The sequence below is a fragment of the Gracilinanus agilis genome, chromosome 2 (genome assembly GCF_016433145.1).
Source record: "Gracilinanus agilis isolate LMUSP501 chromosome 2, AgileGrace, whole genome shotgun sequence".
In the NCBI taxonomy this organism is placed as follows: domain Eukaryota; kingdom Metazoa; phylum Chordata; class Mammalia; order Didelphimorphia; family Didelphidae; genus Gracilinanus; species Gracilinanus agilis.
The window spans coordinates 417,365,362-417,378,407 of NC_058131.1; positions in this window are offsets into that span (position 1 = coordinate 417,365,362).

Below are 13,046 nucleotides of genomic sequence, written 5' to 3' on the forward strand. Positions count from 1 at the left end.
TTTTTTAAGAAAATAAGCTTCTTAAGGGAAAGAGCTTTGGTTTTTTTTTTTTTTTTTCATTTTGGAAATACAAGGCTCTAAAATAATGTATTGAACCCAGTAGACTCTTAGTAAATGTTTATTTAACTGAAGTGAAGATGAGTCTTCCCTCCTCTTTCCTCAGTTTGGTATGACTTTCCCTGAAAGGGATGTTCATTTTTTCTAATGAGTATTCTTATCCTGGAATGTCAGGGAGTCTATGAATAGGGTCCCAGAACTGGAAGGATCTATAGAAAACAGCTACATTAAGTAAGTACTAAGGCTTAACTAGTGATGACTTGAGGCATTGCAATTTCATGCTTGGTACATTCTCTTTTCCACCCTTCTTAATCAACTTCAAAGAACTTTCATAACCATATTCCATAAGCTGAGCTCATATCCTTGGAATTTTGCTATAGTCTATGCTCAGAACCATCAGCAATTATGGCTAGTATGCTTCCTTCCCATGGCATGACAGGATTGAAAATATACACTTAATATAATCCATGTGCTACAAAACCACAGAACAGGACAGAGGGGGTCGCAAGAGGGCAAACTGTTTAGTAGCTACTACAGTGCCTTTAATAAAGTTACAATGGTAACAGCTCACATTTATATAACCCTTTAAGACTTGGGAAATATTTTCTTCACAACCACCTTGGGAATTAGATAGCCTGATTCTAACTGTTTACTCTTTACTGATGAGGAGAACAGTTTAGAGGAATGAGGTGACATGCCCAGGATCACTCGACTCATAAAAATGAGAGCGCAGGTTCTAAGACAGATCTCCTGACTCCAAGTCAGTGGCTCTTAACCATTTTTGTTTCATAAACCTCTTTGGTAACCTAGTGAAACCTATGAACTTCTTTTCAGAATAAAGTTTTTTTAAAGTATACAATAAAATACATAGGATGACAAGGGAAAAGAATTATTCTGAAATATAATTATCAAAATATTTTTTAAATGAATTCCCAGATCCCGGGTTAAAATGCTTTAAAACTCAAGCTCTTCCCATCATGTATTCATGTCCTTAATGCAGATAATAAATATTTATTCAATTCACTTCAAATCACAAGGAAATTTAGAGTCAATTCCAAGAATAAACAGTAGAATAAGAATCTCATTTCCTGAAAGACCAGGTAATTTTCAAGTCTGGACTTCTAGGATTTGGATTTGGATAAAGGATTTGGAGAGAGGGAAGATGGCAAGCATCACAAAAGGCACTCAGGGCAAATACAAATTCATTTGGTGATGCAGTAGCGATAGTGAGAGAGAATTCTGTGCTCATGACACAAGGCCTTAGTATAGTATGAAACCAAGACATGGGATATCATTATCAGGAAAGGGTAGTAGGGGAAGTAGAGATTATCCAATAAAGAATGCATTGAGATGCAGTCATCATTATTCATTATTTTTTACTTACTGTCTTGTTCAGTTGTTTCTACCTGCTAAGAAGTATAGATGATGTTAGCACCTTCTAAATTTCAGTCTCCTATGGCAAATACCTTATTCTCCCATCTTAGTGCAAGTATGAAGAACTGAGAGAATTTTGAATTGGCTAGCAAATACTAAACAAAATTTTATTCTTTCTGTCATTGCCAAATAATTATTAAATCTGTGCAATGTGTAGACTGGACTCAGTTTTACAACAGAAGGGAAAATTACTAGAACAATGTCTCTCCGTTTTCCAAATGATTCAAGTGAATGAAGTGTTAAAAAAAAAAAAAAACTCAATGAAAAAGGACTTAAGGATGCACAAAGGACCTGTGTCAAGAAGTTAGAGGTTGAAAATGTGTGGCATAAATGAGGAAGAGGAGCAGTACCATTGGAAACTTGAAACTATCTGACAGATAAGAAAACTATTCTATAGATGGGAGAACTATAGATACTCCTTATGGTCTTTATGATCAAAGGAATATTATAAAGAATCAGCCTTTAATGTCAGATGTAATCCAGCAAAGGCTAGAGGAAGAAAAGAGTATTACTGGTTGGTAACTTCTTGCTAAGGGATACTAAAGCAATTGTCAGTTACATTAAAAGTATAGAAATAGGGGGAGATCTGTTAATATATTAAATCTGATAACTTCTAGTAATTAATTAATATGGCCACAAATGAAATATTACTAAGAATTATTCAGTTTTGGTCAAGAACAGAAGACTAGGTGTGAAGGTTTATTTTCATTATTGTTGATTAAAGGCAAAGGCAAATATGAAAAAACAAAAAATGCTTAAAAATATGATCCAAAGATGGGATTGCTCATTGTTGGAAGATAGTTATGCTGATGCACTATTGTTGTAATTGTGAATTTAGCTGTCATTTTAAAAAGCACTTTTGAATTATGCTAAGCAAGTAACTAAAAGTATACCCTTTGACCTAGAAATCCTACTGCTAGGTATGAATTTCAAAGAGGTCAAAGAGAGACCTCAAAAAAGATCATATATGCACCAAAATGTTCATACAAGCATTTCTGAAGTAGCAAAGACCTGGAAACAATTCCCATTAAATGAGGAGTCCCTAAACAAACTATAGTTCATGGATAAAATGAAATATGATTACAGTGTAAAAAATAATGAATATAAAGACTGCAGAGAAGCATGGAAAGATATACACGAGTATACAAAATGAAGAAAACAACTGGGAAATGGCAGAAACAAAGACTAAAATTAATGTAAATTTAAAGAGCAAAACAAAAGGATTGTTGTAGAATTATAATGACCAGTCTCAACTCTTAAGAAAAGATGGGAAAATATACCCTTGTTCTTGGCAGAAGAGACAAATTATGGACATAGAACAATGAATATACTGACATACTCAATTGATGTGGAGACTAGTCTTTCCAGGAGATAATTCTATGGGAAAGAATATATTCAGAAATGAAGGTAATATAAAAACAAAAGAAATGTCTTATAATTACTCAAATCTAGGAGGATAGATTTCAAAGAGTTTAGAGAAAGAATAAGTAGGATATCATATCCCAAAATTCTATAGGAGAAACTCCTAGAGAGTATAAAGTGCTTAAGAAGAAAATGATGAAGACAATGATCTTAATAAGGAGAGGAAAGCGAATAGCTGCTTAAAGAAATCAATGCAGACATAGAGGGGACTACTTAACCAACTTAATATACAAGATAGAAAAATAAAAGATCAGAGTACAGAAGATGGATACAAAACAATGGTGAGTTGATTAGAAATAGTTTCAAGAAGGAAAGTTCAGAATGAGCTGAGGAAAGTGAGAAATGGTAAGTCTAATAAAAATCTGTGTATTAAAAAAATTAATTGAAGTACAAAAAAAGGAATCTAAAAAGCAATTGGATTGCTACTCAGGGGGGATGCCATAATGATAAAAGAAGAGAGAAACAGAAGAAATATTCAACTGGTATTTTGGTTCTGTTTTCCTACTCAGAAGGATAAACTTTGACTGGAAATGACAAAATAAAAATAGCTAATAGAGAGCTAAAACCCAAGAGAAGGAGAGAGTTCATCTGGTGAAATCTCCTTATTAGAAAAACAGCATGGTGAAATGCAAATTGGTACCGGTTCTGGAATCAGAAGACATGAATGAGAATTCATCTCTCCAGTTTTCTGGTTATATGGTCTTAGGCATATTACGTATCATCCCTCAGCCTCAATTTCTTCCTTAGCAAGATAGGGTTAGTTATACTGGCACTAGCTAACTTCAAGGAATCTTTATGAAGAAAGACCTTTGTAAATCTGAGATCATTGTAGAAATATCAACTGTTAACTGGGAAAAAAAAACACAGAACTATTAAATAGTCAGAAAAATCAAGTCTTTAATCAGGAGAGAGATAATGATACAATCCTTAGGCCTCCACATAGAGTCAGGGGCTCAAAACCACTCAGAGCCAAAGGGTTCTGTCTACTCTGATACAAATCCCTGGGAGAAATAACCTTGTGAGATGATAGTTCTGAGGAACCATGAAAATTGGGGAACTTATGGAACTGAGGACAGGATGATAGTTGATTGGCTTTACAATGGCTACAAAGAAATAAGGAGCTCTAAACAGTATTATCAGGGAGAGGCTGATGCCTTACAATGGACACAAAAGGGAAAGATCCAGCCAAAGACTGGGCTAACTGAGAAAGGACTTTGATGCAATAGGAAAATCTACTAGGACAAAAAGGGTACTTAACATCTGATTGAATATGCTAGCTTCACCTAAAGTACTTTAAGGTTTATTGTTAGTATGAAACTCTAAGTCTGGGATTTCTCTCCTGGGAGAAATTGGTTCTCAATATTGGGGTTTCTAGATTCCAAGTCGACACAGCCATTGAAGTTGCAGATTGTATAACCTTTGGTTTGTTCTTGGTGTACTAAAAACCCCAAATTTATGGTTGTTTAGAAGGTGGTGCAAGAGATAGATGCCTGAGATTTTCCTTTAGCTTAATTTGCTCATCCTGAGAAAAATCACTTTCCTTTCTGGCCACATGCCAGAGCTGTAGAATTAGGGATCTGAGGGAGGGTGTAGGGGTGTGCTGGATCCAGCTCAAGTCAGCTTCAGATTGTTAAATATTTAGTGTGAGAAATATGTGCAATGCTACAAATCAGAGCTTCATTTATTATTTTGTTGATTGCCTAGACTTAAGAATATGATGAAGAAAAATGTAAATTATGCAAATTAAATTTAAAATTGTTTCTTACATTCCCCAGAGAGAAAGTTGTTAAAGATTTACCAGCACATTGCTGAAAGAAATTTTAGAGAAACTCTAAGATTAATTTCAGCTTTAAATTCTATAATTGTATGGCCCTTTGTCCTCACTGGGTTTTTGCATTTGTGATATTTGTACAATCATTTAAGCATCAATTGAAAGGAGAAGGCTGGACCAGATGATTCTGTCTTCCAGTTCCTTCCAGTTTTAAGATTCATGCATCCCCATCACTGTTCATTTAGAAATATCATCCAAACTTTGAGTTTAGATATGATTTTTATAGACTAGAGATGAAGGTACCATGAAAGAGCACTAGTTCAGAGGTCAAAAGGTGGGTCCAAATCCTGCCTATTTTTGAAAATCACCATATTTTCTAAAGCATTTATAGAGAAAAGCAACAGTAGAAAAAGATATTTTGCTTTTCCATTGCACCCTAAAGCAGGTGACTATTGGGATACTTTATACCTTAAGGACTTTCCATCTGACTTGGAAAGTCAGCTGACAACTTGCATATGTATAGCTCACCCATTAGAATTTAGCTCTTTGAGAGCAGGAAGTATCTTACCTTTCTGTTTGTATACCCAGGACTCAGTTTGTATACCCAGGACTAGTGTTTTACACATAGTAAGTATTTAATAACTATTCATTCCATCAAAATGATCAGGAAAAAGACAAGGAAGAGATTTTAAAATTCAACTGACATATCTTTCCATTGTTTTGAATATAGTGCTTTCTCTTCTAGTCCATCTAATACTAAACATAAAAATTAGCATCATTTTTTCAGTGTATAGTCTATATTTTTTCCTTCATTCACACAGGAATTTTTTTTAATAAAACACTCACTTTATACAGAGCACTGTTTTGGGCTCTGGAAAAATATACAAAGCATAATTCACTGCCTTCATGAAGGTCACATCTAGTATCAGGGTAACACAGATAAATCATTATGTTGTACAACAGCACTTGATAAGTGCTTTTGGAGGTGGGAGAGAACAAAACATCATGTGAGACGTTTTATAAAATTGCTTACTTAGAGGTGTGTTCATTGCTCAAGGACAGCTTATATTCATACCTTGTTCATGGGCAAAAGCTTGTCCTTGCTTCAGTTACTATGAAAACATACAAAAACAATTCAAAACACAAGCCAACACAGGGTAAGAAAGCTATCATCCCCTCTCTTTTATTCCGAAATGGCTCTGTTGAGGAATGACTACTTGAAATTCTTTAAAGTTAGATGGTAAAACTGAGAATCTAATTAGTAAGAAGATCATAGATACAGAGCTAAAAGGGACCTCAGAGTCCAATGAGAGCATTAGACATTTTATAGGTGAAGTAACTGAGAGACTTGTCCAAAGTAATACTGACAGAAAGCACCAAAGACAGTATTTGAATTCAGGTTCTTTGATTCCAGGGAAACTGCTCTTTCTACTTTATGCTGTTTCTCAACCAATCAAACAGTATTTTTCAAGAGTCAATTTTGCATATGGCACTGTGCTAGGAAAATTAAAACTAGGTCTCACAGGACTGTTGTTATAGACTAGGATAAGCAATGCTTCAAAGTAGAAAGACTGTCAGACTTGGAAGCATGAATCTTGAGTTCAAATTCTAATTTTCCCTCTTGCTAGGGAAGTTAAGGCACATACTAGCAAGCTCTCAATTTTGTTCAATGAACTAATTTTAATTGAGCAAAAATTTTTATTTGTACAAATTTCTTTTGTTTTTATACCACTTATATTTCCCAATATTACATTTTCCTTCTTTATAATAAAGAATAAAAAAAGGTTATTTTTTAAAATCAGCCTAGGTACACATGGTGGTAAATACCTGTAATCCTTGATTTGGAGGTGGCTTAGGCTGGTAGATCACTTAAGTTAGAGAAATCTGAGTTGTAGTAGGGCTAAAGTTGATCAGAAGTTCTAAGTCCATCACCAGTACAGAGAATCCACAAAGTAGGGTGCCACCAGACTGTCTAGGCAGGACCAAAGCTACTCAGATTGGAATGGAGGAGATCAAAGCACATGTGCCAATTAATATTGGAATCAGGACTGTAAGTAATGCTACATTTGTAGTCTGGGCAAGACAGGAAGACCAATAAACAAACAAACAAACAACAGTAACGACAAAAAAGCTCAGCAAAACTAAACACATCAGTCAAGAGTAACATTATAAAAATATTCCATCACTCATAGCTCCTAACCTTTGCAAGGAAAGGAGGGAAAGGCATCCTCACATTTCTTTTTTGGAGCCAAAATTGGTCATTATAAGTTCATGGCATCCAGTTAAGATTTTTCAATTCATTTGTTTTTTTCAATTCATTTGTTAAGCACTTAGTATGTGCAAGGTGGATGGCTGGGTAGTGCAATAGAGTACTAGGCCTGGAGTAAGGAAGACCTGAGTTCAGACACTTACTACCCTGGGCAATTCACTTAACCTTTTTGCCTCAGTTTCCTCATTTGTAAAATAATCTGGAGAAGGAAATGGCAAACTATTAGAGTATCTTTGCCAAGAAAATCCCATCTGGGGTTATGAAGAGTCAGACATGACTAAAACAGCTGAATATCAATAACAATAGTGCAAGGTACAAAGATGTAGAAGTAAAAACAAAACATCTCAACCTTTAAGTAATTCACCCTCTATCGTTTGGGAGAAGGGGTTGGCATACACCATAGTTGCTCTAAGCAGGGTATGATTGAGCAAAAGAAAGATACAGTCTAAGGACTCTAGAGAAATTCAAAAGGAGAGAAAAGCTTTGTCCACCTTAGAAATTGTTATTATTAAGATATTATTATTATTATTAGGCAAGGTATCTCAAACCCAACTTCTGGCCTAACCCACTTTTCATATGGGCAATAGAAGATAAGGAAACATAAGTGATAAATTCCAAGCAGAGAGAAGATATGGGTATTTTTGCAAATTCCCTTTGCTGGGGTTTAATCTAGAAATGCCAAAGGGAAATTTCCCTACATGTGCACAAAGGAGAAGGTTGACAATTTTTGCAGATTTTCTAAGCTCTGTTTAAGTACCAAAGGAGATACACTAGAGCCAGAGGGTACAGTAAAATATAAGAATCATTTATTACATACCCAAGTGCATATAGAATGCTATGCTAGGATAGCAAAGTCCATGGAATAGCAGTAGGTTATATCCCAAAGCCACCTAAAATTAGCACCAGGAGAGACTTTAGCCATCACTGAATATAGCCTTCTCATATTACAGATGAGAAAAATGAAAAATGGAAAGTTTAAGTGGCTTGGCCAGAGGTCACAGAAGTAGGAAGAATCTGAGATGGAATTTGGATTCTTTTTGCCTCTAAATCCAGAGCTCTATCCACTACTCCATACTGCACAGATTGTTTTCTCATCCTACGTTGGCCCCATGTGGGGCTGATAGTCTTCAAATGACAATGAGAATAAGAGTTTTAATCTCATATTTAATATCAAGGTGCCAACATAGGATGGAAAAGGGCCTTTAGAGATCATCAAAGCCTGTGTCCCAATTCTGTAGAATGCACAGAAGGATTATAACTTACCCTAGCTAAATTGCTACTACGGTAGTGAGGTGCTGCAGTGCAGGTTGGGGAATTAGGAGGAACTGACTTCAAATCTGGCCTCAGGGACTTAATAGATGTGAACCTAGGCAAGTCACTTAACCCTGTTTGCCTCAGTTTCCTCATTTGTAAAATTAGCTGGAGAGGGAAATGGCAAATCCAGTATCTTTGCCAAGAAAGCCTCAAATGGGGTCATGAAGAATCAAGACTGCACTACTGAACAACAAGAAGAAAGAACACCATGTTACTTTTAGACAAGCGGGATTTGATTCAGGTCCTCTGACTCCAAGTCTGGTATTCATTCCACTAAATCCCTCTCCTGACAAAAGTGTACATGTCTCTCTGAGCTAAATGCTGGCCTCCAGTAGATATTTAAGTCATCTGAAGAAATGGGACCCAGTTCCTGCCTTAAGAGAGTTTGGTGTCCATTTATGGAAATACTGCATCCCCCGCAGTAATAAAACAAGAGACAATTCTGGTATGGTAAAAAGAAACTTGAATTTGCAGCCAGAACATTCAGATTAAAGTCTCAGTTCTATCATAGACATAGGGCATGCCTGAATAGAGTCCTTTTCCCTACCTTAACTTCAGTTTTCCTATCTGTCAAATGGGAATGATACCTCCTGCCCTGCCTTCCTCACAGGGCTATTAGTAATATCACATAGAAAAACTGATGCCAAAATCACTTTATGAGTGACAAAGTACTTGGTAAATCATAAAGCTTTTTTTTTAAGAACAGATGGCAAAGTGCTTTTAAAATGGTAAGCCCTCCCCAAAGTGGAGCCTGATGAATGCACAGAACTGATCACTGCATTTTCACCTGGAACCTGAGCAATGCCCGGCAGGGGGCTCAGAAGGGGAAAGAAGCAGTTTACGCTCTATATCTACTCAACATTTCCTCTTTGACATACATACCCCGTGGCCCCTGAACAACTGTTTATGTTCACCAACAGCTGTAAACTATTATCTGTGACAATGAGGTCAGTTTTTAAACAAACCTCCCTTGTATTATGAAATCTTTACCATTATCACATGATGCACAGACCTTAAATCTATTGTCTGCTCTGTGGCCAGACTTTTGTGGGGTTTGGTGTATGTTTGTCTTGTTTTCTTTTTTCTTTTCTTTTTTGCCTCAAGGAAGTTAAACAGGATCAGAAAATTCATAGACAAGTTGGAATGTGTAATGTAAAAATTCTTCCAGCCATTCTTTGTCCTGATAGGAGATAGAAACCAACTTCCTGCCCTTAAGAGTGAATGTATCCTATGGAATCTGCCTGGAGGTACTCCCCCTGGCAGACTCTTCATTTTCTCCTTTCCATATGAAGCCCAGACTTGATCTAGCTGGCTCCCTGAGATATCTCAACAGTTCTTGACATACTTTGTAGAAGTCTGGTATTTTGCATATAGTCAGAGCTTAAAAACTGTATTTTGATTTTAATCGGGTTTAAGAAAATAGAATCATAGATTGATTGAATGAAGTGGAAAGGACCTTAGAACCCCAGAACATAGAATGCCTGAGCTTGAAGAGATGTTAGAAGTTGTCTGTCCACCAATGTCATTGAACACAAGGAAACTGAGAGGTTAAGTCATTTATCCAAGGTCCCATAGCTAGAGAAAAATGGTCTTACCGGAGCAAGGGTCATCATGATGAGAGATTCACAGTCCTCTCTACTATAATATGCTATCAAATCAATTCTACCAGGAGATAAAAAACCTTAGGTGTAGATTGTATTACTTTGTAGATTTCCCAAAATTTATGGAATTCATTTAAATCAAAATAGGTGGATGTTAAGTGTTACTATTCAATTAATAGAAAAAGTATTGATTTTGACATCAAGTCTTAGGTTCATATCCCAGCTATGGTACTTACCAGTTGAATGGCCTTGGACAAGTTCTTTTACTTAGGCCCAATTTTCTTCTAGATAAAATAAGGAGGTTATACTAGATTGCTTCTAAAGCCCCTTGAGGTGCTAACATTACATGTTTGATGATCTTGGGGTTCATTCTATCTCTGACAGTTTACTCTCTAAGACTGCAAAGGCTTTTTAAGCTCTGACATTTTATAATCTGTGATTCCGAGCTCCTAACATTCTTTATTGTAAGATTCTAAGTCATTATACATACATACATACATACATACATATACATATATATATATATATATATTTTTTTTTAAACCCCTACCTTCCATCTTGGAGTCAATACTGTGTATTGGCTCCAAAGCAGAAGAGTGGTAAGAGCTAGGCAATGGGGAGTTAAGTTACTTGCCCAGGGTCACACAGCTAGGAAGTATTTGAGGCCAGATTTGAACCTAGGACTTCCCATCTCTAGGCCTGGCTCTCAATCCACTGAGCTACCCAGCTGTCCTCTAAGTCATTTTATATTGAAAAAGAATTTGAAATTTAATCTTCTAGGACATTAAAGCTTTTTCTTGTTATTCATGCATGGCTCCTCACTTATGGGTCTTCTTGGCATAGGAAGTGTTTGAGTGATATATCTTGGTCTGTCATACAGAGCTCAGTTGTCTTTCTTATACCTGTACAGGTTTATTCAAGGATATCCTTCGAGGATAGAGTGAGTGCTATGGTATGAGGAGAGCAGATACCTCTGAGAAGGTAATTTCCTTATTGCCAAAGGCCCAGCCATGCAGGGAGCAAGACAGCTGGTGACATGGAAACCTGTCAAGCTATAGGCATCGAGTCATGTGTAGAAAAATCAAATGAGGTCATTCCTTCCTACTCCTTAACATGCTATCCACCAAGCCATAGAAGACATTCAAAGGAGAAATGGCAAGAGGAGAGACACACCTGGTTGAGGGGAGCAGATGACAGCTCAGATCATTTCTGTCACTGATATTCAATGTATTCTATGAGTCTTTGAGAACTAAACAGATAAATTTCCTGATTACACAATTACACAATAGTTCCTTCACTATACTAAATGCTTTTTTAGTACAAAATGGGGCCACACCCCACTAGGGGGCAGAGTTAGCCAGACAAGAAAAAGCCTGGATCTTGAGCAGTCTCTCTACATTTAATATTTAATGTGTGGATGGAGGACTTGGGGGAAAGTAGGGAAATAATTCTGATCCAATTCTCCCCTGAAGCAACATTCACTTCAGGGCAACCTGACTCTCTCTGATGGTATCCCTATGGAGCCAAAGAGCTATCAATGGCTCAATCATCTGGTAGGCAAACCTCATCCCTCAATAAAAAGAAGCTACTGTGATTCTTTTGTGGGCACCATGTTTGAGAAGGCCCTGGGTATCTGGGCATGGTGCCCACTAACTGGGAAAATCTGAAAGGGTCAAAATCTCTACATCTTCCTAACACACCATGTCTTCTTCCAGCTGCCCTTATTAGAAAACAAACCCATCTTTACTGTATGTCAATAATAGAAAAGAGTTTAATAGAGGCAACAGTGAACTAGAACTCACAAAAGGCCTGGGTATTTATCCTAGATCAGCCGCTAACTAATGTTGGCACAGAAACCCAGAATGTCAAAAAAAGAGGATAATAAGGGTCATAAAATATAGAATGTCCTAGCTAAAAGGGCCCTTCATGATCATTTAGGCCAACTCCTCTTTTTTTGTTGTTCACCAGAGAAACCCAGGAAGACATCAGGAGATAAATGAGTCTTATCTGCTTCTTGTATCTCCTTGTCAAGATAGGCATTCTCTAAGGTAAAAAAAAAAATGTCCCTTTAAGCTGAGTCTTGCCTCAATAATCTTTTGAGACCTTGACTATAGAACTAACTGAGTTTTACCACTACTTCACACACCCAAAGTATGGCATTGGGTTGGTTCTTTCAGACAGGGGATTCAGACAAAACTAGAGTTAGAGAAGTAGATGAGAAGGGAGAAGAACTACACATACATAGCCTAGCAACCCACTAGGAGACCATGTTCACTGAAAAACCCGAAGAAGACAGAAACGGATTGACAGTGAGGAGGAAACTCTTATATATTCCTTCACTTAAACTGTTAGTCATGTGGACTAAAGTATTATATTCAAATAACTCCTTATGAATTTCCTATGCATCTTGTGGGTGTCAATACCCAGAGTATTAGTAGGAAAATGGATGACCATACAGTTTGGGGAATGGTAATGGTGAGTATTCTTAACAAAAGCAAGGGTTTGAAGAACTAATTATTCTGATTGTTTAATGGTTCAGACACAAGTCCTTTTTTTTTTTCTGGTTCAATATAGTATGACCATTTTTTTTTAGCCTAAGATTCTGAGGGAACCTTGTAACAATGGTACCCTCTATCATCATGAGAACTTGGAAGACAGAGGACCCAACCAAGTAGTATTAAATAATGAAAAATTTGTACCTCTTTTTTTTCTTCATCCAAGTGATCTAGAGTCCCTGCTTTCTTAGTTTTATTTGACCATAGTCATCTATGAGAATGCTCACATCATAGATCTTGTCATCACCTTCTTTCCTTCCATCTCTCTCTTCCAAATCTATTTTTTTTCATCTTTACTGCAACCTCCAGTGTTTTCATCACTCCCTGCTATGCCAGTTTATTATTCCCTGCTTACTGTCTCTTTCTCTGGCACCTATCAACATACCTTGGTCTATCTCATTCATTTAAAAAGAGAGAGAGAAAGAGAGCGACCTTATTTAACCTATTATCCCTGGCAGCTATCTGATTGAATCTCTTCTTCCAATTAATGCTAATTCCTATAAACTGCCTTTACTTCCTCACCACCCACTCACTTCTTAATCCCTTGCAATCTGGCTTCTAGCCCCATCACTCTACTGAAATTTTTCTCAAAGGTTCTCAACAGACTTTTTTTTATCTGTTAT